The sequence below is a fragment of the Mus musculus genome, chromosome 17 (assembly GCF_000001635.26).
Source record: "Mus musculus strain C57BL/6J chromosome 17, GRCm38.p6 C57BL/6J".
Taxonomy (NCBI): Eukaryota; Metazoa; Chordata; class Mammalia; order Rodentia; family Muridae; genus Mus; species Mus musculus.
Window position 1 is genome coordinate 9,417,785 of NC_000083.6, and position 22,220 is coordinate 9,440,004.

The window sequence follows — 22,220 nt, forward strand, 5'->3', positions numbered from 1 at the left end:
TAAGAGAGCATATGGACATCTAGGGCAGTATAGGGTATTTGTTTACAATAATAATATATACTATTTTTAGAGAAAATAAATAATTCTAGAAAAGTTTAATAAAATAATATTATTATTCAAATACATGTGGGAAGCCATTCCGGACTCCCTGGCCAGCCCAGATGGAAATCTGTGCCAGGCAGTAAACAAGCCCATATTTGGTGGATGGCTCGCCCTTAATCCCTGATTGGCTGAGCAAGCCTGCCTGGTGAGGTGATGTGACCTGTGGTGATTGGTTGAGGTATGGTTGTGGCTTGAATGCATAAAAACGCTTGTACCCCCGGGGCTCAGGGGATTTGAAGAGAGAAGCTGCCTGAGTAAACTGCTTTAAGAAGAACCGGTGGTTGCGTTTTCCTTGCTGGTCGAGTTGGACACAACAAATACACACCCCCTTCTTGACCACAGCCCTGATCTTCACCCTTTTGATAATTGCTTTTATGAATTATTTGTCTATTCTTACATTTATAATTGAGTGAGACCAAACTTCTCTACAGCTGACACTGCTTCATTCTGCCAGAGTTATGTGGGAATCTTTTCCATTTGACTTAAGATTTAAGACTAAAATCACCTTAGACAAAATAAGCATGGAATTTCAAGGTATAGCTATCGATAAAACATTTGATTGACCCTTGTTGAGAACTGTTTTGATGACTATTATCTTTATAACATAGTGAGAAAATTCCAGGCGCAATGACAGTAGCCAATAGAATTGTTAACTGGAAAAATTTCAATTCACCTACATTTTTCACACAAGGTTAATTAACATCATTGTCTGGTCCCATAGATCAGGGACATGGATGGAGTCATTAGTGAAAAAGCTCTCTGTCCCTACGACAAAAGGAATGGCATTCTTTCTTCAACTGAGGGAGTAGAGTCCCAGGTTTTAAGATTCCCAGGTGTTTTAGGTGTTAGGCATCATTGTTGTTGATCCAGCCTGATTTTTCCTCGTGATTCCAATGCTTAGTGCTGGTTTTGGTCACTAGACCAAATATTTCTTCAGCATAAACATCTGGAATTGAATTCTGGATCAGAGAACAAATTGATTTTATGCCTCTATAGAAGCAGAACAATAAAGTATCATTTCCGTTTAATTATCAATGTTAGAATGTCCATTTGGGGATCTTAGAGAATCAAACAATTTTCAAATTGCTACAGAGGAAGACTTTTGTGTCTTTAGCAGTTGGTATGTGGGGATGATGCAATCTGACAGGTCTTGTAGGAAAACAGCCACAGGTCGTCATGCATGGCTAGGAAGTGAACCTCTCCAAAGGTTGTAACATGCTGGGGAAATGTCACAGATTACACTGAACAAAGATCATGCTGATGGGAGCTGCTTCTTCAGGATCAACTGAGAATGAGAACAACAGCAGCTCAACAATGAGCAGGAGGCACGTGCACCCTTCCAGAGGGTTAAGGCAGCACCCACTTTGAATGTGAGGAGATGGTAGGAAGGCTTGCAGAAAAGTGATTTTTGCCACACCATTGCTTACAGATCAATAAGGATATATATATATATATATATATATATATATATATATATATATATATATATATATATATATATATATATATATATGATGTAATTATTACTGGATGATATTATGTTTTCCATTTAAGTAAATGTATAAATTGTTTTAAGATTGGGGTGAAAAACAGCCTAATAATTGAAGTTTATTGAATATGTTAACTATTGGGCAGAAAAATATTAGGAGGATATATTGATTGTACATATATAATTAGCTATATAATACTTACTGATTTTTCTTAGTAATATATCACAAGCATATAGTATCTTTGCAGAAGTTAATCCATTCCTCATTTAAACAGTCTATTTGTGATAGAAAAATATTTTTGGAAACATACTTTCTTATATAATTTCTTTATTCCATTTCTTGGGGGTCATATTGATTATTTTGCCCATGTGGTTTGAATGAGAAAAGTCCCTCACAAGGTCCACATGCTTAAACACTTGGTTCCCGCTTGTGGTGTTGGTTTAGAAGGCTATATTTTTAGGAGGTGGAGGTTTGGTGGGGAAAGTGGATCACTGGGTGCAGGCTCTGGGGTTTAATTCCGTGGCCCCACTTCCTATTGACTCTTAGCTTTATGGCTGTAGACATTATATAATCAGTTACCTTATTCTCCTAATGCATGCCTTTACTGATACAATGGGTGATATCTATCTTGATTGGAGGATATTGCCATGGAATTCTAAAATGATATTATTTACATATATCGCCTGCAAGTGCTGAATTCAAGTATATACTTCAAATCATCCCTAGATTGCATATAATGCCTGATGCCATGTAAATGCAATGGAAATAGTTGTCACAGGATATTTAGAGAGAAGTGTGCATGCACTCAATGCAACCATGGTTTCTTTCAGTATTTTTATTCATAGCTGGTAGAGCTCTTATCTATGGAGATATCTTATAATGTACAGGCTCAAATTAGGTAAATGCAAATGAGAAGGGCATAGTGAGGTAGAAGCAGAAATTGAAGTGTTTTTCCCATCTAGAATGTTGAAGGCCAGCAGAACACTGGCATTAGAAATAAAATGATCCTCTTCTAGAACCTTGGAACAAAGAAAACATGACTAGTGCATCTGAGAATAAGAGACATTGAAATACTCTTATAACACAAGTGTGTGGATTGAACATAGAAGCAGGAGCATAGGACATGAAGAGGGCAGGGTTGGCTGGCTATACACATGCAAGCAAGATAAAGGAGTGGAATGTCCATTCTAGGTACTCACCTTAACCTTTCACCTTGTGTAACCATTCAGTTTGACGTTGATTGAGTTGGATCGCAATACCATTGAGTTTGTCTGTGAAGAACATTCAGAAGGGGTAAATTGAGCCAAGACAACTCCAATCAAGGTCTATAGTATTATACCATGGACCATAGTTCCAGACTGAATACAGAGAGGAGAAACCCAGCAGAGAACCTGCACTTTCAAGCTCTGCTTCCTGGTAGCAAGCAACTCCACACAAACCATGCCTTTCCTTGGTGATAGACTGTCATAATAGATGAGCCCAAACAAATCCTTCCCCCTTTAGGTTGCTTTTTTTGTCAGTTCTGGTGGTCAGAGCTACTTATTTTACATTTGGTTTGAGCCAAGCAATAGAACAAAAGGTGAGATTCTGGGTCTAGGAACAAAGCAGGGAGTATGGCACTTGGGAAGGAAGGTATTGTATCCACAACATCTTCCCATCAGTCCTGAATCCCAATGGCTGGAGTCAGGATACAACACAGTGTATCAGCAGTGGTGTTTACTCTAAGATGAGAACAGTCCCTGCAGCAAAGATAGCACACAACCAAACACCTATATATATTTTAGAAACATCAAGAAACCAATCCTAAGGAGTCATCAAACATAAATACAAGAAATCATTAGCGTAAGACTTGTGAGATTTTAAATATCTAGAAAGAAGTATTAAACAGGTTGACTCATGGTACTGGGAGGAACAAGTGCTGGGGTCCCACCATGTACCAGAGTTCATCTCTGCCTTGCTTTAAGAGCTTCAGTGTAGTCTGGGATTGTTGATGGTAAGGCCAGAAAGGACTCTGAAAAACCAAGACAAAGACAAAGACAGTATCCAGATGCTACCATGAGGATGTGATTATCACTGTGTTCAGTGTGTGTCTGTGGGGAAGCTCACCCCAGAAGCTCTTGAGTTAGCAGGAAATATTTCAGAAGACTTCAGGGAAAAGCTACTACCCCTTGCCACTTGCAACTGGCTTTATGGAGCTGGAGGATTGGACTCTCATCAAGCTTACAATTGCTACAATTACCGGTGGTGACAGCGCACACATCACAAATCTTTGATTGGGACACCAGAAGACTGTTTAAGTGTGTCTGGAGTCCTTAGTACCTCGGGACTAAATATTCTTTTTTTCTTTTTTTCTTTTCTTTTTTTTTTTTTGCATTAAAAAAAATTCCTTTATTTACAGTCCAAAATTTAAACAGGATTATAGGTTCTCATTTGTGATACTTCCGGGTCCTGGATCGCATACTGTGGAGACAGGGAAGCAAACACAGAGGCCAGTCCAGCTTGTTAGACTCGAGGGAGAATGTCACACCAACACAGCAGAGGACCTGGTTCCGTCTTGTCTAGATTACATTTCCCCACACTGTGAGATCACCACTGGCAGTTTGGGCTTATTGTTGGGGCCTGTGGGAACATTCTCGATCTTCCTCATCACTAGAAGTCCGTCAATGATTTTTCCAAACACTACATGCTTTCCATCCAGCCAATCACGCTTAGAACACGTGATAAAGAACTGGCAGCCATTTGTACTGGGACCACTGTTTGCCATGGAAAGCAGGCCTGGAGGAGAGTGTCTAAGTTTAAAATTTTCATCCGCAAATGGACCCCGGTAAATACTGGCGACTCCAGTGCCATCGCCATTAACAAAATCTCCACCCTGAATCATGAAATCCTTTATGACCCTGTGGAAGGTGCTTCCTTTGTATCCTATCGGAACGCCATCTTTTCTGAACTCTCCGGTGCAGAATTGCCTAAAGTTCTCTGCCGTCTTAGGCACCACGTCTGCAAAGAGCTCGATCTTCATGCGACCAACTTCCTGGCCGCCAATGCTGACATCGAAGAAGACCACTGGATTGACTGGACTTGAATTTGCCCGGGACTAAATATTCTTAACTGCCTTCCAATGTTTGTGATTTCAGTACACTGCATCTCTATGAGAAACACAATTTTACCTTTTTGTAATTCCATTTGAGAAAGTTGGAGGCTTAATTAAACCAACCAAATTTCCGCATATGAATCTTAACCATATTCAAATAGTTCTGTGGCTTCAAAGAAGCTATTGATTCTGACATAGCAGGTTTGATGGAGTTGATTAGGTTTTAATTGTGATGCAGACATTATAGTGGCCAATATTTGGTTTTGTACAAGTGTTATTCCAATCTGGTGCTAAGCTCTTGATTGCTGCTCACCATTGAAGCTGTTACAGCAGGAAGACATGGAACTGTTGTAGATAGTCCTTATTTCCTTCACACGGCTCCCATGTTCAAAGTCATTGTGAATTATCAAAGAACCCTTATCTGTGATCCTGATCCCCCACCCTTTTAAATTAAATGATTTTCAAGCTTTCATTTCTCGGCTTGCAAGACTGCACATATTAATACTCTCAAGTGCTCTCGTGGTTTGCTGTGTGTGTCCTCCCAGCATGTCCCACAAAGAATGGATTCATTGAGAGCCATAGCCTGCCAAGCCTGACGAGGCTATGGTGGGGATGGCATGAAATGATTCATGCCCCTGGAACAGGCCCAACAGAGTGTGGGCCTCCATAAGTGTAGATCTTGTAGGTGGAACATGATTACTTCATGTTCCTCCTTCAGGAAATATTCTCCCTGGCAATGTTAATGACTCTACGAGAGTCAGAGACAGCAGGAGTCCAGTAGACAGGGGTGTGGCTAATGTCTCAGCAAAATGGTAAATGCTGAGACCTCTAGGACAGCCCTCAAAGCTGTGGGGAAGAACTCTGAAAATATGAGTCCAAAATATATAATTTCTCAATTATGCAAAATATAAGGGGGCAATATGAATTGTACAAGGAACTTTCAGATCTAAAGGAACAGAAGCAGCTGTACTATGAGTCAGCTTGTCAGAAAGATACAAAGACAGGCTGATAAAAAGGCAGACAGAATCCTGAATTCAAGGTCAGCCTGGGACAGAGGGAATTTAAGTCCAGGCCCAAGAATGGAAGGAATGGTAATTCCAGGGCAGCGTTCCACCCAGCTAGCTTATTGTTTGTGCTTAGCAAAGGCAGGCGGATCTCTGAATTCTTTTACAATGTTAAAAAAAAAAAAAAAAAACAAAACAAAACAAAAGAAAGAAAGATGAGCTTGCTGTATCTTTCTAAGAATCAGGGGGCTGGGGTCATGAGATGCTGATTCGTGGTTTAATTAAAAAGTAACCTGGGGTGGATGACTAAATTGTTAGGTAAATAAAAGACTGCCCTTGGTCTGCTATTCTGAGAATTTTTAGAATAGCAAGAGAAAGCTGTCTAGAGAGCTGTCTCAAGCAGAACACAGTTCATCAGCTTGTAACCCATGTTTTGAAATTAAGTTACTTGTTTTTGCCACTCTCAAACACCCCTACTCTCAGGAACTCATTTCCAAGTTGAGATGGTCCTTGGTAACAGCCTTCACAGTATACAGTAATGCCTAGTGTGTACTGTCATAATGTCTACAAAACTTAAAGAAATTAACTGACATTTACCCAAATAATTACTGTATACATGTAACTGAAAGGATGGTATTAAGACATCCCCAGGTAGGTCTGATTTGCAAAGCTTTAGCTTTGATTAAATGAGGAAGCTATACCCATGGTCTCTGACTTAACTCTGGTCTCAGGTTCAATTTGGGTTCTGTTTTGTTTTCTTCTTTTTTAACATATGGTAAAAATTGCAATGTATTCAGTAGATACCAAGCTATGAGCTCTGAACTTTGCTCTTCTCCCAGGCCACATGTGGTAAGGGGTACTTATAGACTCTTGAGAGGCAGTGTGAAATGTGTCTTGTAGTCTGTCAGGAAACTAGAAGAAAAAAAGCCAATGTGCTAGAGTTTCTGTACCCCTGAGTTAGGCTATTTGGTAGGTCTAGTATACTAAATACATTTTTAATTCATAATTGTTTCACCAGACAAGGATCATTCACACTAAAAACATTTACCAACAAAAAACTGAAGCACAAGATTTTTGTCATTTAAGTTCTTATTAATAATAGTTATACCTGCACAGTAGGGAAATGTATAGAATGATAAATTTTAGATATTTTGTCTGTGTAGTTTGTTTAGATCAACACTTTCCAATCTTAATTAAAAATTTTCAGGCATCTTTTTTTGTGTCTGCTGTATGACTGAACATTGAAAGATCTGTTTGAATTCTTTAGCAGTTGCTCTGTGCCCAGAGCCAAGAGCAGGACAAAGAAGGAGAAGTGTCCTCCTGAGGTCATTGTTTGAAAGAAGAGAAGGGGCTGTCTCCAGAGAGTTCATGGAGAAGCTGCTCTGTTCTGTGCTAATGAAAGTTCAACACCCAAAGCAGCAAAAACTAACCTAGGGCAAATGGAACTTGGTAGAAATACATCTAAGAGTTTTATAAGAATCTGAGTTTTCTTAGGACAGTTTATATCTGCAAACTGCCATGTGGGAAATACTAGTTTCCATGAAGTATTGGTCTCAAAACAACAGTGGCAGAAGTGGTGATTGCTAAAGGTATGGAATCAGAACCTGGCAGACAGGGTGGCCAAGGATGGCACATTACTGACTTCTGCCAACAGAGAGATGGAGGTAAGGATGCTACTGCTGCACAGATACAGAGTGTGGAGACAGGGCTGGGAAGTTGCTATTGGACTCCAGAATGTGTTCGATGCTGGAAGAGAGAGAGAGATACTGTGGGTGGGGATCAAGGGGGGGATTTGGATAACCATTGGTGGCCCCTGGGCAAGAAGCGAAAGGAGCAAATGGCACATTGGTATCTATGTCACATTTGGGCTTGCTAGTCCTTTCCTTGCCTCCCCGCCTCTACCTTCATCTCTTCTCCTTCTTTTCCTTTGTTTTTCTGTTGGAGAAGAGAATTCTCCACATGTGTGGAGAAGCACATGATGTAATAACTTGGGAGGGGAAGCAGCTTATGATTTCTGTCATGAAGAACAAAACCTACTGAGTGTTTTGCATACAAAATAAAAAAGAACAAGCCAATAATCTCACCACTCAGGAGGCAGAGGCATGGGGATGGCTGTTCATTCACAGCCAGTCTGGTCTCCACACAGGTTTCTAGGCCAGCCAGAGCTACACAGTGAGACTCTCTACAAAATAAAGTAGATAGACCTAAAGTAGAAGATTAAATATGTAAAAGAGTACGAATAAGTCTTGCTGTCTAAACATTAGAAAACAGATAAAAGAGGACTTGAAACCCGAACTTGGTAAATTTAAAATCCTTGTGTCTGTGAAAAACTGGAGTGGAGAAGCATATAAATTGTCAAAACATGGTATGTTTTATGTACATGCAATCATTTTTTTCGATGGCAAAAGAACAGAAGATAAATACATAACACAGCTTACAATATCTAGAAATATTAAACTGTGTCATTTTTTTTTAAAAAATAAAAAAGCTTTATGGTTTTACTGCCATTTATCAAAATGTTTTTAATAATAATATCAAACACGTGAAAGCCATATATAGAAAAGATGAAATTTTAGTGTCAGAAGCCAAAAGCTTTGAATAATAAATGTATACTGTATCCTGAAATGTGTCCTAAGGAAACATTAGGGACTCATACAGATGCTTTGGGGATCTCAAGGAAAGCATGCAGATGTTTTGGTCGGAGGGAGAGAGAGCTGTGCTTAACACCCCATGTCTGGGTCAGTACCCTGCCTTCAGTGCCACACACACACACCACAAACAAAACCAGACAACATTACAAAATTCAATGCACAGCCTGCTCCTTAGTCTTGCGCGCGCCCAACTGGCCAGGAAGAACGACGCTGCAACAGGATCCTTCTGCACACGTTTATTCAGTCCTGTTTCTTCTTGTTTATATCTCCCTTGTTTATATCTCCCCTGAACCCTGGGCCTCTCACTCTTTTATACTCTCAGTTCCCATCCACGCACAACAGGCCACGCCACCTCACCAGGTACGCAGCTTCAGCCAATCAGGGCAGCAGGGGCATATTTCCATCAAAATGGATTCACCTGTATCCTGGTACACCTGCGCAGCTCTCAAGATGTTTGTGGCTTATATGAGGAAGTCAGGTGCAAGTCATAGGACTTAGCTGCAGTCCCTGGCGCCTTTGGGACTGCCACCACACCCGCTCCTCACACCTTAGAATTGTGTTATGCAAGTTTTCTAAGCTATCATCAAAATGGCTTGTATCCATAATACCAGCACCTGGGAAGCAAAGGAGAGAGGATTCCACGTCCTAGATCAGCCTAGATTTCAATACTAAGATCCTGTTTGAAATACACAAGCATTTGAAAAACTCCCAACATAATCTCTAAAATTAACGGTAGGTAAAATTTCAGATATATGTTCTCAGGTAAATGTTATCTGAGCTGCTCAATGTTGTGCCACAGTTACACAGGCTCTCTGTGCTGGTGATTCACTACCCAGTGTAAGAAACCATCCTTTTAATATTCACACTGAATGCATAAGTCTGAAAAGTACTCATCTTGTAAAGAGATAAATTAATTGTGTTAACTCCATGGCCATACGATCAATAGCAGTATATGTCTTGGGCATCCCTCCTGTTGTATTTGACAGAGGGTTCTGTATTGACTTCCTGTAATGTGTATGTCCTTGGATTGTCCAGTGTAGGTGAACTTGTACTTTTTTTGTCGTTGGAAGCCCACTAAATTAGCCTTCTCTGTGTTCTAGGCATTATTGGAAGCCCCTGGATGAATGGATTCAGTTGATGCTCACAGCAATCCTGCTAAGTAATTACTCTGATCTCCCTTCTGCGGTTAAACAGGGAGATCACACAATTCCCCAGAGAAGTGGGAGAGCTAAGGCAAATCTATCCATGCAGAACGGTGTAGATCCTTAGCGGAAATGCCTTCTGCTATCTCATTCCGCCCTTTCTTTTCTATCTTGTTATCCAATGGCTCGCTGTACCGTATAACTCAACTCCTTACCAAGCATATCCATCCATCTCACAGCCCGGCCACTTGCTTCATGACGTCTGTTTTGTTCTTTGAGACGGGGTCTTCTATGTAGTCTAATCTGGTCTCACAATTTGCCGCGAGCCTTCTGCTTCTGTGCCCTCCATGCTGGGTTCACAGATGCCTACCACCACACCCGGTAGTCCCAAAAGCGCTAAATTTAAAGTTAGGCTGTTGTAAACCCAAATGGCGTCCTGAATGGTATTCCCTCTCAAATCTGTTCTTCCTCACCATGGGCGTGGGACTCTGCCTTCTACAGCACTGCCTAAATTAGACAGCAGGCACCAGCATCAGCCTATCGGCTTCTCCTTCCCAGACTTTACATCACTCTGTCACCTGGTGCAATGATTCTACCGCCTAAATGTCTCCCAAGAACACCCTCTCCTGTAACTTTGAGAACTGCACCTCGGTCTGGGTTTGGTTTTTTTTTTTTTTTTTTTGGGGGGGGGGGAGGGTGTTGGACGCAGGAGGGACCTCTTAGTTTTTCCAGCATCCCAGAGGATGCGGGTGGTTGCCGGTTGCCACAGGCTCTGGTTCTGTTTGAACATCTGACTCTAGAGTGGCAAAGCAGCTTCCTTTACTTAAACTTTCCATTTCAACCTCCTGAATAGAGGACTCTGTCTACTGCTTAACCAACTACAGTTACGTTCCTCACTGTGCTCACAGTACATTTCCTTCTGCTTTGGTCTCAGTTGATAATATGTGCCCAATATTTTAGTAAATTATATCATTCATTGCCAAGTACTTCAACATCAAGCTAGGTCCATTTATTGTCTTCCTTGCTTGTGCTTGTTTCTGCTGTGCTCTCCTCTACGAGGGACGATCTTTGTTTTGTTTGTTTTGCTGGTTTTTGTTTTTGTTTTTCTGAGCATGTGCTAACAGTATCTATGAGACTTTTGAATACCCTACTCTGTGGTTGGTTTCTTCCACACAGCCTACCCCTGTTTTGCCTTAATGGAGGTCTCCAGTGTGCTTCCTGTGTTCATGAATCTTATGTGACAGTTCCTACAGATCCAAAAGCTGGTCTGCTGGAAGGTCTGGAGAAGGCTCGGAGCCACAGCACGCTCTGGCCTGCAGAGGGCGTGACTGCTCTTCCTCCAGGGCAGCATTTCAGCATCTTTTGTGCTTGCTGTGGATCATCCCAGGCTTCATAATTTGGCTAATTAGCCCTGACTCCAAGCATCTTCTAGCATCCTGAGCCAACAGCTGCAGTTTTTGTGTGAACAATAAAACTAGGCTTAACGATGCGAATTGTGAAAAGACAACACTGGACACCCTTTACTGATACTCAGCCAGTGTCGTCATCCCTCCCAGGGTCTGCAAGGAAAACTCTCCCAGACCAGAGAACAGCCTGAAATGACCCACTATAAATTCCTCTGCAGAAGCGTGTATTCATCTTAATATGCTCTCCCCAGACTGCCACAGCTAGATGTCATTTGCATCTGAAATTTACCTTCCTTCTCTTCCCTGAGTCCAGCCCTGCTTCTCTTTAAGGACTTGGCTGTTAAAAATTGAAATTACCAGACATGCTGTATTTTGAATTTATGCCAGAGCTCCTTAGGCAAATGCTTTCTGCATTCCCAAGCAAGAAGAGAGAGAGCATAGTTTTCCCAACTGTCTTTGTCAGATATTCTCCTTTGCTCCTGACTTTTGTGACAAGATCCTTCTATCTGCGGGAGCTGTGCAAAATCATGGTATAAACTCCATCACCCAGGAGGTTCCTTCTCTTGTGATAAATCAGTCTCATGGAAAAAAAAAAAAAGAGTCCTTCATGGACAGTGAATGCATGATGCATGGCCTGTCATCACTGACTTGTTACCTCCGTCTGCAGGGCCTTCTGTAATGATCTAGTTACTGCGGGGTACGTCCTAAGCCTCACCTGGGCCATGCCTGGAAGGCCCATCTTTCTGGGGAATTATCAGACCAGACACAGAAGGTAGGGACTGCTGGTGGAGACATGGCCACTCAAGTTATTCAAAAAGATAAATGTTCTACCTACTGACTCTGTCATTGCATGCTAGCCAATCATGTAACACACATGAAGGACTATGCTCTGTCTTACGAGGAAAGATGTTAGCCATTTCAGTCCTGTGAAATGGTTCTCACTTGAATCAGCCTTGTTGACTTAACTCACCCTGTTCTCTGGACCCAGCTGAGTCTCAGTTCACTGCACACATGAAACACTGACATGTAGAACATGACAGAGAAGCTTTCACATGCCACAACATCCTAAAATGAGGCTACTGTTTTCATTTTTTTTTCCAGAGTATTGAAAGCAGGCCAAAAAATTGTCATAGTTTATAAACCAGAGAAACAAGTATGGACACTCATTTCATCTCTCTGGGGACAGCAGCATCTGCAGTAGACATGCATGTTCTATAAGAGATATTTGTGATGCCAGCAGGCATGTAGAATCTCCACTGTGCCACAATTCACTATGGAAGGATCACTAAATTTTACATGAATGTTTTTGCCAAAGACACAATACTTTCCTTAGGATTTAAATTCGAATTTAAATAGCTGTGACATCGTGGGCAGCTAGGTGAACTTGTGGGCAACTAGTATCAACTCTAATACAACAAGGCATATGTGAAAACCTAAGGACAACTTCTTCCTGTCCTTTATAGTCAAACATTTATTTTCTTGGGTGAATTCACTTTACCTGTGTCCTACGTAGGAATTGCTTGATCAGTATTGATAGAAAATCAGGGTGTCTGCTACTTTTAAACTTTACGTATGGTTTAAAATCTGCATCAGGTAACCAGACTCTTGGGAAGGACAGTTTCCTGTGGCAAACGCATGCATGGGAAGCCATAGCACATGGCTGTCTGCAGAAGGAAGCAAAGATGCTGAACAACGGATGACACCTGAGACACACACACTGACCCGTCCAGCAGGTCCAGTTATTTGAGGGTCTCGAGGGGACCTCCTCCTAAGAACCAAATGGGGGGTAGAGAGAGACGAGGGTCTTGTACGAGTAATGACACGGAAACCGTTCTGAAGTTGTATCAAGACCCCAAAATGTATTAGCCAGGCCCAAGGTTTAAATACACAAGCAAAAGGGGAAGTGCCTTTCAGCAGGAGGAATGGGGCAGAGGAAATGCACCTCAGCAGGAGGGATGGGGCAGCAGAAAGAGAGGAAGTACTTCTCAACAGGAGGGATGGGGCAGCAGAAATTTTTCTTTTGGTGACTACAAGGGGAAGCAGGAACTTGGTGGTATCAGGGTACATCTTGAGGTCAGGACATCCGGCGCTGACTTTCTCTGAGCGGTGCGTCCGGTGGCCCGCTTTTGACCCTCTTTTCTTCTGGGGGGGGGGAGGCCCAATTCAGAGATCAGGACAATAGCGTTGCCTTAATAGCTCCCAACAACACACCTCTGTGGGTAGAGCAGGGTCAGTATGGAGAAACTGCCCTAGGTTTAACATGTCCATCTTTACAAGTCCATCTTCAGACTGACATTATAAGAGTGTATCTCCCATAAATGACTCAGGCTATAATTCTGCCAAAGTGACATATATTTATAAATAACTGACCCAACGCACCATTCAAAGAGAATGGATGTTTCTTCTTTATTATTTATTTATTACTCATATGAATATTGTGTGTGCCAGTATGTATGTACATCATGTGTGTGCCAGGTACTCAAGGAAGTAAGAAAAGGGCTCCAGCTCCCCTGGACCTGGACTTATGCTTGACTGAGAGCCACCATGTTGGTGCTAGGGACCAAACCCAGGTCCCCTGCAAGGACAAGCAATGCTTTTAAATGCTGAACCATCTCTCCAGCCCCCAGACGTGAATGAGTCTTATGAAGATTGTGCTACTTACTGTAAAGAGACATTATAAGCTTCATTGTATTATCTGTCCATTTTGTGTAGATAGGTGTCTGTATTTGTACACAGATGAGTTTGGGATATAGCTGTCATGTGACACATACAAGACAGTCTTTGCCTCCCATCTTACTTTCGACAGGGTCTCTAGGCTGTTGGTGCTGTGCATGGTAAGCCAGCAGTACCATGAGTCAGATTCTTCGTTCTCCACTATCCATTTTACTGTAGGAATTCTGGGATTAGAGACACATGCTACCACGTGTGGCTTTTACATGGACTTTGGAGATTGGGGCCTGAGTCCCACTCAGGGGTGTGAGTTCACTCAGTGAGTCATTTCCTAGCTGTATAATACCCTATAAATAAGTAGATCACTATTTTGTAGGTGATGTAATAGCGAGATTTGAAGCATTGTCTTACTGCCTTACAAATAATTACAGGGTTGTGTACATCTTTAATCCTAGTATTTGGGAGACAGAGGCAGGTGGATTTCTGTGAGTTCAGAACAAGTTCTAGGATAGCAGGGTTATACAGTGTAACCCTGTCTGGAAAACAAAACAAAACAAAACAAAACAAAACAAAACAAAACAAAACAAGGGAGGGGGAGGGAGATGAAGAGAAGGAGGAGAGAGAGAGAGAGAGAGAGAGAGAGAGAGAGAGAGAGAGAGAATGAAACTAATGGGATGAAGCTAGGTGGGCCTCTGTGAGGTGGGGTTCCAACAATTAGCAAAGGTTTGTTGAAAATGCATCAAGCTCTCTTGGAACTAGCTGTTCTGTCTTTGAAAAGTTATGATTTACTTTTATGTCCCAAACCATCCAAATAGTGTGACAACAGAGGACCTGAACATTTCATGTTTTAGTAGAGTCGGAGCAGAGTAAAGTAGCAATGACCTCCAACTATATGTAGTCTGTGCAGCCTGGTCTGCCAAAGCCCTACTATAGGCCCTGCTAACCTGTGCCTATGGCTGGAGGCGACCTACCCGAGGAGGGCGCCCACCAGTCTCACTGTGTCCACTTCAAGTTAATAAAAACTGACTAAACTAGACTATTTGTCCAACTATTCACACACTGTTTCTGGGGTCATAGGTTCCCTATCCTCCCAGATGAATACCTCATGTCTTCTCAATTCAACATCATCAAACTGTCCTCATTATCAACCATCGGTCTTGCTTCCTCATACATGTGGGGAGGCAGGGGGCTGAGGGTAGGGATGGGTGTAAGAAAGGTCTCCTACTAATTCCCAAGATCCTGATGTCTCCAGTTTTGTTCACTCACTCGCTCGCTTTCTTCTCACTGAGCTCCCACTGTGCTCTTGGATGTGGGCAGGATACCCTAAGTCAGGTCCCGTTGTCTATTCAAGGGCATCGTTTCCACTTCCCTTGTTAGCCCTTCCTGTGGAATAAGCTGCCCTAAGTCTTTGTAGTCTCCATCTCTTGCACATTTATAAAAAATTCTATCTAAACCTCACTTAAGTCCTATTACCGCTTTATTTGTTTTGTAACTGTTCTTTGGAGTTAATCTTCTGGAAATAGTGGGATACCAAACTTGCTCTGGCCCTGCTGCTCTCAGTATCCCATCAACTCCATCATGCACATTTGTAACTTGATGCACATCTTTACCTGCCTTCACTTCTTCTTTATTTGGCTTTTGGGATGCCAGCATCCCTCATTCTTCCTGAGTCATTTTTCCCCCAGGTCCTTCCTCTGTCCCTCACCAGTTAAGTGGATTTTGTGGTATATCAGTTTCTTCACTATCCTGACTGGATGATCTTATCTAATCCCCTGGTTCTGTACTCCAGTCAAGGTTTTGTTTCCAACCTGGATCTCCTTATAGAACCCCAGAAGTGTAGAGACAGTCTCAACATCACAGTCTTGTTTTCAGTATAAATACCATTTTTCTTATACAGCTATTGTTGTTTATCCAGTTTCCCCCTTCACACTGTGGGTTTCACATTCATGGATTTAACCACCCACAAGTCAAAAGCATTTCAAGAATATCGTGCCTGAACCTACATAGCCTTTTGAGTCTATGTACTCAATATGACAGCAACTCCACAGCACTTACATGAAATTGTGTTACCTGAGAAGGTAACATGTAATACTACATGCAAATGCTGTTGAATTTCATAGCCAAGCCGTGGCACCTACAGATATAGGTACCCAAATGGGCTCTGAGAACCAATCTCCTCTGGATGCAGAGATGCCTACGTTATTTTTGACATATCATAAATAACATACATTATAGGATGCCATGATGTTTTGATATATGTGTGCAATATGGAATGATTAAATCAAACTAATTAACATATCCATCATTTTGATAACTTATAATTTTTAGGGAGACTTTTGAAATGCAGTTTCTTGCTTATTTTGAAGTATACAGTGCTGTTATTGACTGTAGTCACTTGCTATGTCATAAGCTCCAAGTACTCTGCCTGTTTATGAGAAAATTTGTACCTTTGATGAACAAACTCCAGCTCCAACTTCCCTCATCCCATCACCCACAGATAACCATAACTATTGCAGGACTTTAGGGGTCCTGCTTGTAGTTTAATAATAAAGGCAGACAGAGGCATCTGTATAGTATAAGGCTGCTGGCCTATTTGCTGTGGCAGTCATTCACCTAGCTCCTAACTTAACCCAACCATTTTGTCTCTCCATGTGGCTTGCTCTCTGCTCTCTGCCCCTGTTCCCTTTTATCTCCCTTCTGTCTTCTGCCTCTGTCCTTCTATCTTAGTCAGGGTTTCTATTCCTGCACAAACATCATGACCAAAAAGCAGTTGGGGAGGAAAGGGTTTATTCAGCTTACACTTCCATACTGCTGTTCATCACCAAGGAAGTCAGGACTGGAACTCAAGCAGGCAAGAAAGCAGGAGCTGATGCAGAAGCCATGGAGGGATGTTCTTTACTGGCTGGCTTCCCCTGGCTTGCTCAGCCTGCTCTCTTATAGAACCCAAGACTGCCAGCCCAGAGATGGTCCCACCCACAAGGGGCCTTTCCCCCTTGATCACTAATTGAGAAAATGCCTTACAGCTGGATCTCATGGAGGTACTTCTCCAACTGAAGCTCCTTTCTCTGTAATAACCCCAGCCTGGGTCAAGTTGACACATAAAACCAGCCAGTACACCTTCCCTAGGTCCTTCTGCCATAGCTCTTGCCACCAGCTCTTTATTATGCAAAAAGCCACACTCCTTATTTATTCCGTTGTCACTGAGGGCTATGTGACCTTCACCATGGCAGCTTGTCTTTTTGGGGGACACAGGTGAGGAAGTGACAAACATTTACATATCCTATTAGCCCGGAGCTACAGGCATAGGAATTAACAACTGAGAATACAGAGACAGACTTTCAAAGTCAGTTGACACAATATGTGTGGATTATCCTAACGACCAACTAACCTACTGTCTACTTCTGTGAGTTCAACTTTGTAAAATTCAAATTCTGCATATATATATATATATATATACACATATATATATGTATATATATGAAGGATGGGGTACTAAGCAGAGAATGTTGGCTGCCCACGGAAGCTGGGCAAGGTGAAGGAATAATGTCCCTCTAAGACATGAGCTTTTATCCTAATGAAACTCATTTGGAAATTCAGACTTTTACAGCATTCAGATAATCAATCTATCTTGTCTTAGAGAGAAGAAAAAAAAAAAAACCGGTCTGATCACACACTCGCAGCAATGGAAAGCTAGTCTAGGGAATTTGGTGATGGCTGTGTTTCAGAGAGGCCTTTGGACACTTTTATTGCTGAGTGTGCTTTCTCCAGCTCTCACCTTATTTCCGCAGCCATTTTTATTTTAGTACTTTTAATTATTCAACAACTATCCTTCCCCTCACATTTTACTCTTTTCTACATGGCAGCATCTAAATGCTTTAAGAGTCCATTTACATCAACAGTCGTTCACATTTGAGTTTGCCAGCATCTGGAACACCAGCTTCATTTGTTAAATGAATAACCAATGTAAGAAGAGAAAGAAGGACATTGTAAAGTCTTCATCATATCACAGGCATTGCTCTTCCCTCCTCTCTGCTGTCCTATCACCAACACCACTTCCTTCTAGACTATGTGGTCTCTGTCCAAACTTTGCTTATGACATGCAACAGTTGTTGTTTTGTTTTTAGTTGTGCACATTTTGTTCTCCAGGTAAGTCCAGGAGAGCAGGGTCACACTCATCTTGGTACCATACAAACATGTTGCTGGGGATGGAGTTGATTCTCTGAATGGATGGCTGGTGGGAAGGCCAACAGCTATAGCACTCACTACAACACTGTCAGTCCACTGAGTTCTAAGACTTCCTCCCCTCAGGAAACATGTTTAGATTCTCTCAGTTCCTCATAATGAGCTCCTAGACAGGTCATGAGATATTTCTGAGTATGCATTAGCTTATAAGGGAGTAGACAATGAATTGATACATATGTAAATCACATATTACATATAAAACCTAAATTCATAAGTTTATACTATTGTATCTCAGAATCAAATATTGACTGTTTCGCTGCCTAGTGGAGGGTGTTGCTTTTGTTCGTAACTGAGACACTTGTAGCATCGTTATCCTTCCCCTTCATTGGAGCAGCTGTAATTTTCCCCCACAGATGAGCAATACCAAGCCTAGGTCTCCACCCTTGAGTTGTCTTTGAATTTCTGGAGCACACAGATGTATTTGCATGACTAAATTGAGCCTTGAATGTCCACGCAGCTAGAATATACTCCATCTATGTCTGCCAGTTCAAGGCACTGTTGAGCAAGTCTTTTGTATATGCTGGGGAATCTGCTAAAGATAATGAAGAAGTGGCCTATCAGTGGAGTGCTGTGCTTATCTGTATTTCAAAAGAATCCCTCCAATAGCACTCACTCACTTGAAGCAAGTGGAGGCTGAATATAGGGGTCAAGCCCCAGGCATGTCAATCAATAAGGGAGGCCTTTCAGTAGCCTTGGGGATTAATGAGACCCTGACTCAAGAGAGTCAAGATATGGACTTAGAAGATTAACTGGACTTGAGGACTACTTAGAAAATGAAATATTTTCATGTTTAGCCTTGCAAATGAGGTAAAAGGAGAAATAAAACCCACTAACAAGATGGCTGGGTGAGCACATGGCTAGTGCTATTAGCTGTGACAGAATATGCACAGGGAACTGTTTTTTGGAGAACTGTATTTTTATCAGGATGACCCAATATCTCTCAAGAGCATGTAGAGCATCTACTGATGCTCAGGCTGTAAGAAATTGAGGGTTTGTTTGTTTGTTTGTTTGTTTGTTTGAGGTACTGTTGGGCTAGTGTGATAGCAAGTCTTTTGATGAGCAGAGTAAATATCTTCCTCTCAGCCATTGCACTGAAAAACCTCAAGTGTTACGAAATAAAAAAGAAAGGTGATCTAATCTTGTGAGCGATTTTCTGAGATGTGCTTAGATCCCAGTGGAAGGCTTTCATCTTCAGTTAATGAAGAGACTTAAGCATTAGCATTCCCAAAGGGCCTTTCCAACAACTCTGATAAGCCCTGAACTAACTGTCCACCATGAAATATCGCAAATAGAAGCATCATATCGTAATGAAAAAAAGCATGTCATATATTGATTCCCCGCTCCCGTCAGATCTTCATTAACACAGATTGTACTGTTTATGAAATCTCATACCCCTTTCCTGGGCAAAATGTGCTTTAGAGAGGAGCTATGACAGATCGGATATGACAAGCGCTGTTTTGCAATTACTGCATGTCTCTCACACTGACATCCTCCAATTCATGCTTAGGACACCCCTGTGCATGTAGGATCATTAGCAATTATTTTTTAGATGAGAAAACGGAATCAAAGAGCAGACAATCACAGTAAGATTTCCAACTATAAAGCCAACATACTCAAGTTCAAATCTAAACAGAAGAGAGGGGTTTCCCTTTATCTCCTTGAATCCCAGTGTGTACACTCATAAAGTAATATTTGCCCAACAAATATATTAAAGATTAGGTAGATAATGTGGCTGGTTGGTAGTTAGTATCTGCTGTTCAACAAAAGCTAGTCTACTTTTTCCTTGTGATTTCTGTGCTATTTTGACTTGCTTCACACCCAGCTTCACTGCAATGGATGTGGGATATATTCATGTGGCTCATAGCACCAGCATTTCCCAATGATTATAGGAGAGGCTTAAGTAGTAGTGAAAGATATTTAGAAACATGAAGATGATGCTAGTTTAGAGGTGATGTGACAGAGTCGTCTCCTATCACTCTTTATTTTCTCTTGAGCACAAAAGACAAGCACTGTGTGTCTCCTTGTCGGCCTCAGCTCTTACTCTCCTATCTGTCTTTTGGCACCAAAAGTCTTGATTTTTAGATCTTCGAACTCACCTAAATGCGTTTCCCAAGTTTTCAGATCTTTGGCTCTAGGACCACTAATTATCCCATTAGTTCTGGTCCATGCTACTAGCATCCTTGAGTCCCCCAGGCTGCAGATGCCCTGCTGTGAGCCTTCTGTGATAGTAGTGCCCAACTCTCCAAGTATATCTGTCTTCATTTCTACATATCTATGTATGAATGCATGCATGCATGAATATCTATCTCCTACCATCTCCCTGCTATCTCATGCTCTGTCTCTTGCTCTCTCTCTCCTTCCCTCCCACTCCCTGTCTCTACAGAGACCCTATGTGCTGATGTTATTACCCATGGCTTTGCATTTTCATAGTGACATGGTCTTAGGGTTCCTCCTCAGTCTCTATGCCACCTTCATCTCCTGTATAAAATGGGAACAGTGTCATACATAGACTCTGTTGGCATCAGGAATTGGATTTACAGTCAGGAACTGGCTTTATGGTCACAGGTCATCTCCGAATCCAGAGATGGTGACGTTACCCATAGGCAACAGGGATCTGTGCATCTGTTGCCATGGCAATTGCCATGCATCCTCAGTGTCCACCTTTACCTGTGCCAGGGGTGCGGGCAGTTACATTACATCCCAAATAAAAGGCAGACCCCTCCTGACATTTGTTCTCTTTCCCTCTTCATTGCCCCCTTTGTCCTCCCTCCCCCCCACCCCCAAATAAAACTCTCTCCAGTGGAGCTGTACTGGTCTGGTGTGATCTGTCCAGACAGCCATGACTCTAACATAACCACAGGTGCACTGCAGTCCACCACACAGCCTCAGCCACTACCACCACCACCCCAGCTGCAGCTGCATCCACCATGGGCTGAATCTAGCCTGGGGTGAATGTAGGGAAGGAGAAGGGGAGGAAGGAGGGAGCTCTGGCTGGTCCTGCAGGGCAAGTTCTTGGTTTGACAGTGGTCATGGCTGGGAGTTCCGAGAGGCCTTCAACGGGAGATTAGATGGTGGCTGTATAGGCAAAGGCCTTCTCCATTGCTCCCATGGTGGGTCCTGATGAAAAGAGACAGTCCATGGTTTTAAGGCATTTATTGTCATGGTGGAAAGTGGATGTGTAAAACTCTACCCCACTTCTCAGGGTGGACCTAAGGTTAAATACCTTTTGCAGGGAGGAATGTCTGGAAAGGAAAGCTTATTGGCTAAGTCTTCTAGGCCTTTAGGTTCCTCATTACCATGGGGATCTGTCCTGAGCCTATGTGACCACAGGTCACCCTCTATGTTGAGGGGCTGCCCTTATGTGACTGATGGCCACAAATCTATGGGGGCCTGAGGCCTGTGACAGGGGCCTGGTACCCAGGAACAGGCAGAGCTCCTACTGTCCCTTCAGGGTCTTCGGGGTTTCTAGCTTAGCTCAACCAGGAACCAGGCTACCTTTCATAGTCCCACAGACTCTGTTTAAGAAGTAAACAAATTATTATATGTGAAGAGAACTTAGAAAAATATCTGTCAAGACTTTGTATGTGGTAGTTATGTAATTTAAAATAAATTTAATCATAAAATTTGCTTAATACCCGAAGTTTCTAAATGAGCACAAAGAAAACTATGATAAGGCATTAGCTATTCGCAGCTGAATATGCTCTGCCCAGCCACAAAACACAACTGACCTTCTATGTGTTACATGCAAACACTAGGACTTCAGCTGCTGTAGGAAAATAATTTGATTTTTTTTTTTTAATTCTCAAAGCAAATAGATCATTAAAGGGACCTATGTGGAGTTTTGTCATCATATTGCTGTGACTGAGTTGTGCCCTGTGGTCATCATCTAGGTCTGAAAGGATGGATCTACTCAGTAGGTCTATCACACATTTGTTTAGACAATTTCAGTACAGAGTGAATGAGCACAAGCCAGTGGGTGTTCCCACGGAGCAGGTGTTAGAGATGGGACCCGAGGCTGTCAAATGCTGCACATTGGGCTATAACATTTGCATCCTGTTCAGAAAGTTACAAAGCATAGCAGATTTTTTAAAGGCAAGTATTTCATCAGACAAGCATGTAGCTACTTGTACCATAATTTTAGAACTAAATATTGATTAAAATATAGTTTAAACATCCTGGGAGATTGCCCTGAGATAGATCAATGTGCGGCTTGCAAGAGGCTGTTCCTGCCATGGTTGGAAGATCTTTCAGCAGATTGTTAAGAAACACATAAGCTGGACTTGCTTCAACACCAGCATTTTAGTCTCTCAGTTTCATAGCATTCTATTTTGAAAAAAGAAAAAAAGAGAGAGAGAGAGAGAGAAAGAGAATGCTTTAAAATGCTCCCATTAAACTGTCTCCATATTGTATTTGCAATCTACA

General features: G+C 42.0%; 1 long non-coding RNA gene and 1 pseudogene across 1 annotated transcript in view; both read right to left on the bottom strand.

The window, feature by feature from the left end:
• Positions 1-2,462: 2,462 nt before the first annotated feature.
• Positions 2,463-22,220, bottom strand: part of Gm51424 — a 156,101-nt gene continuing 136,343 nt past the window's right edge. The window contains exons 4-5 of the long non-coding RNA XR_003952251.1: positions 2,792-2,863; positions 2,463-2,611 (exon numbers count right to left, since the gene is read on the bottom strand). This is a non-coding gene — a long non-coding RNA (predicted gene, 51424). The remainder of the gene's footprint in view (positions 2,612-2,791; positions 2,864-22,220) is intronic.
• Positions 4,094-4,675, bottom strand: Gm17748 (annotated as a pseudogene).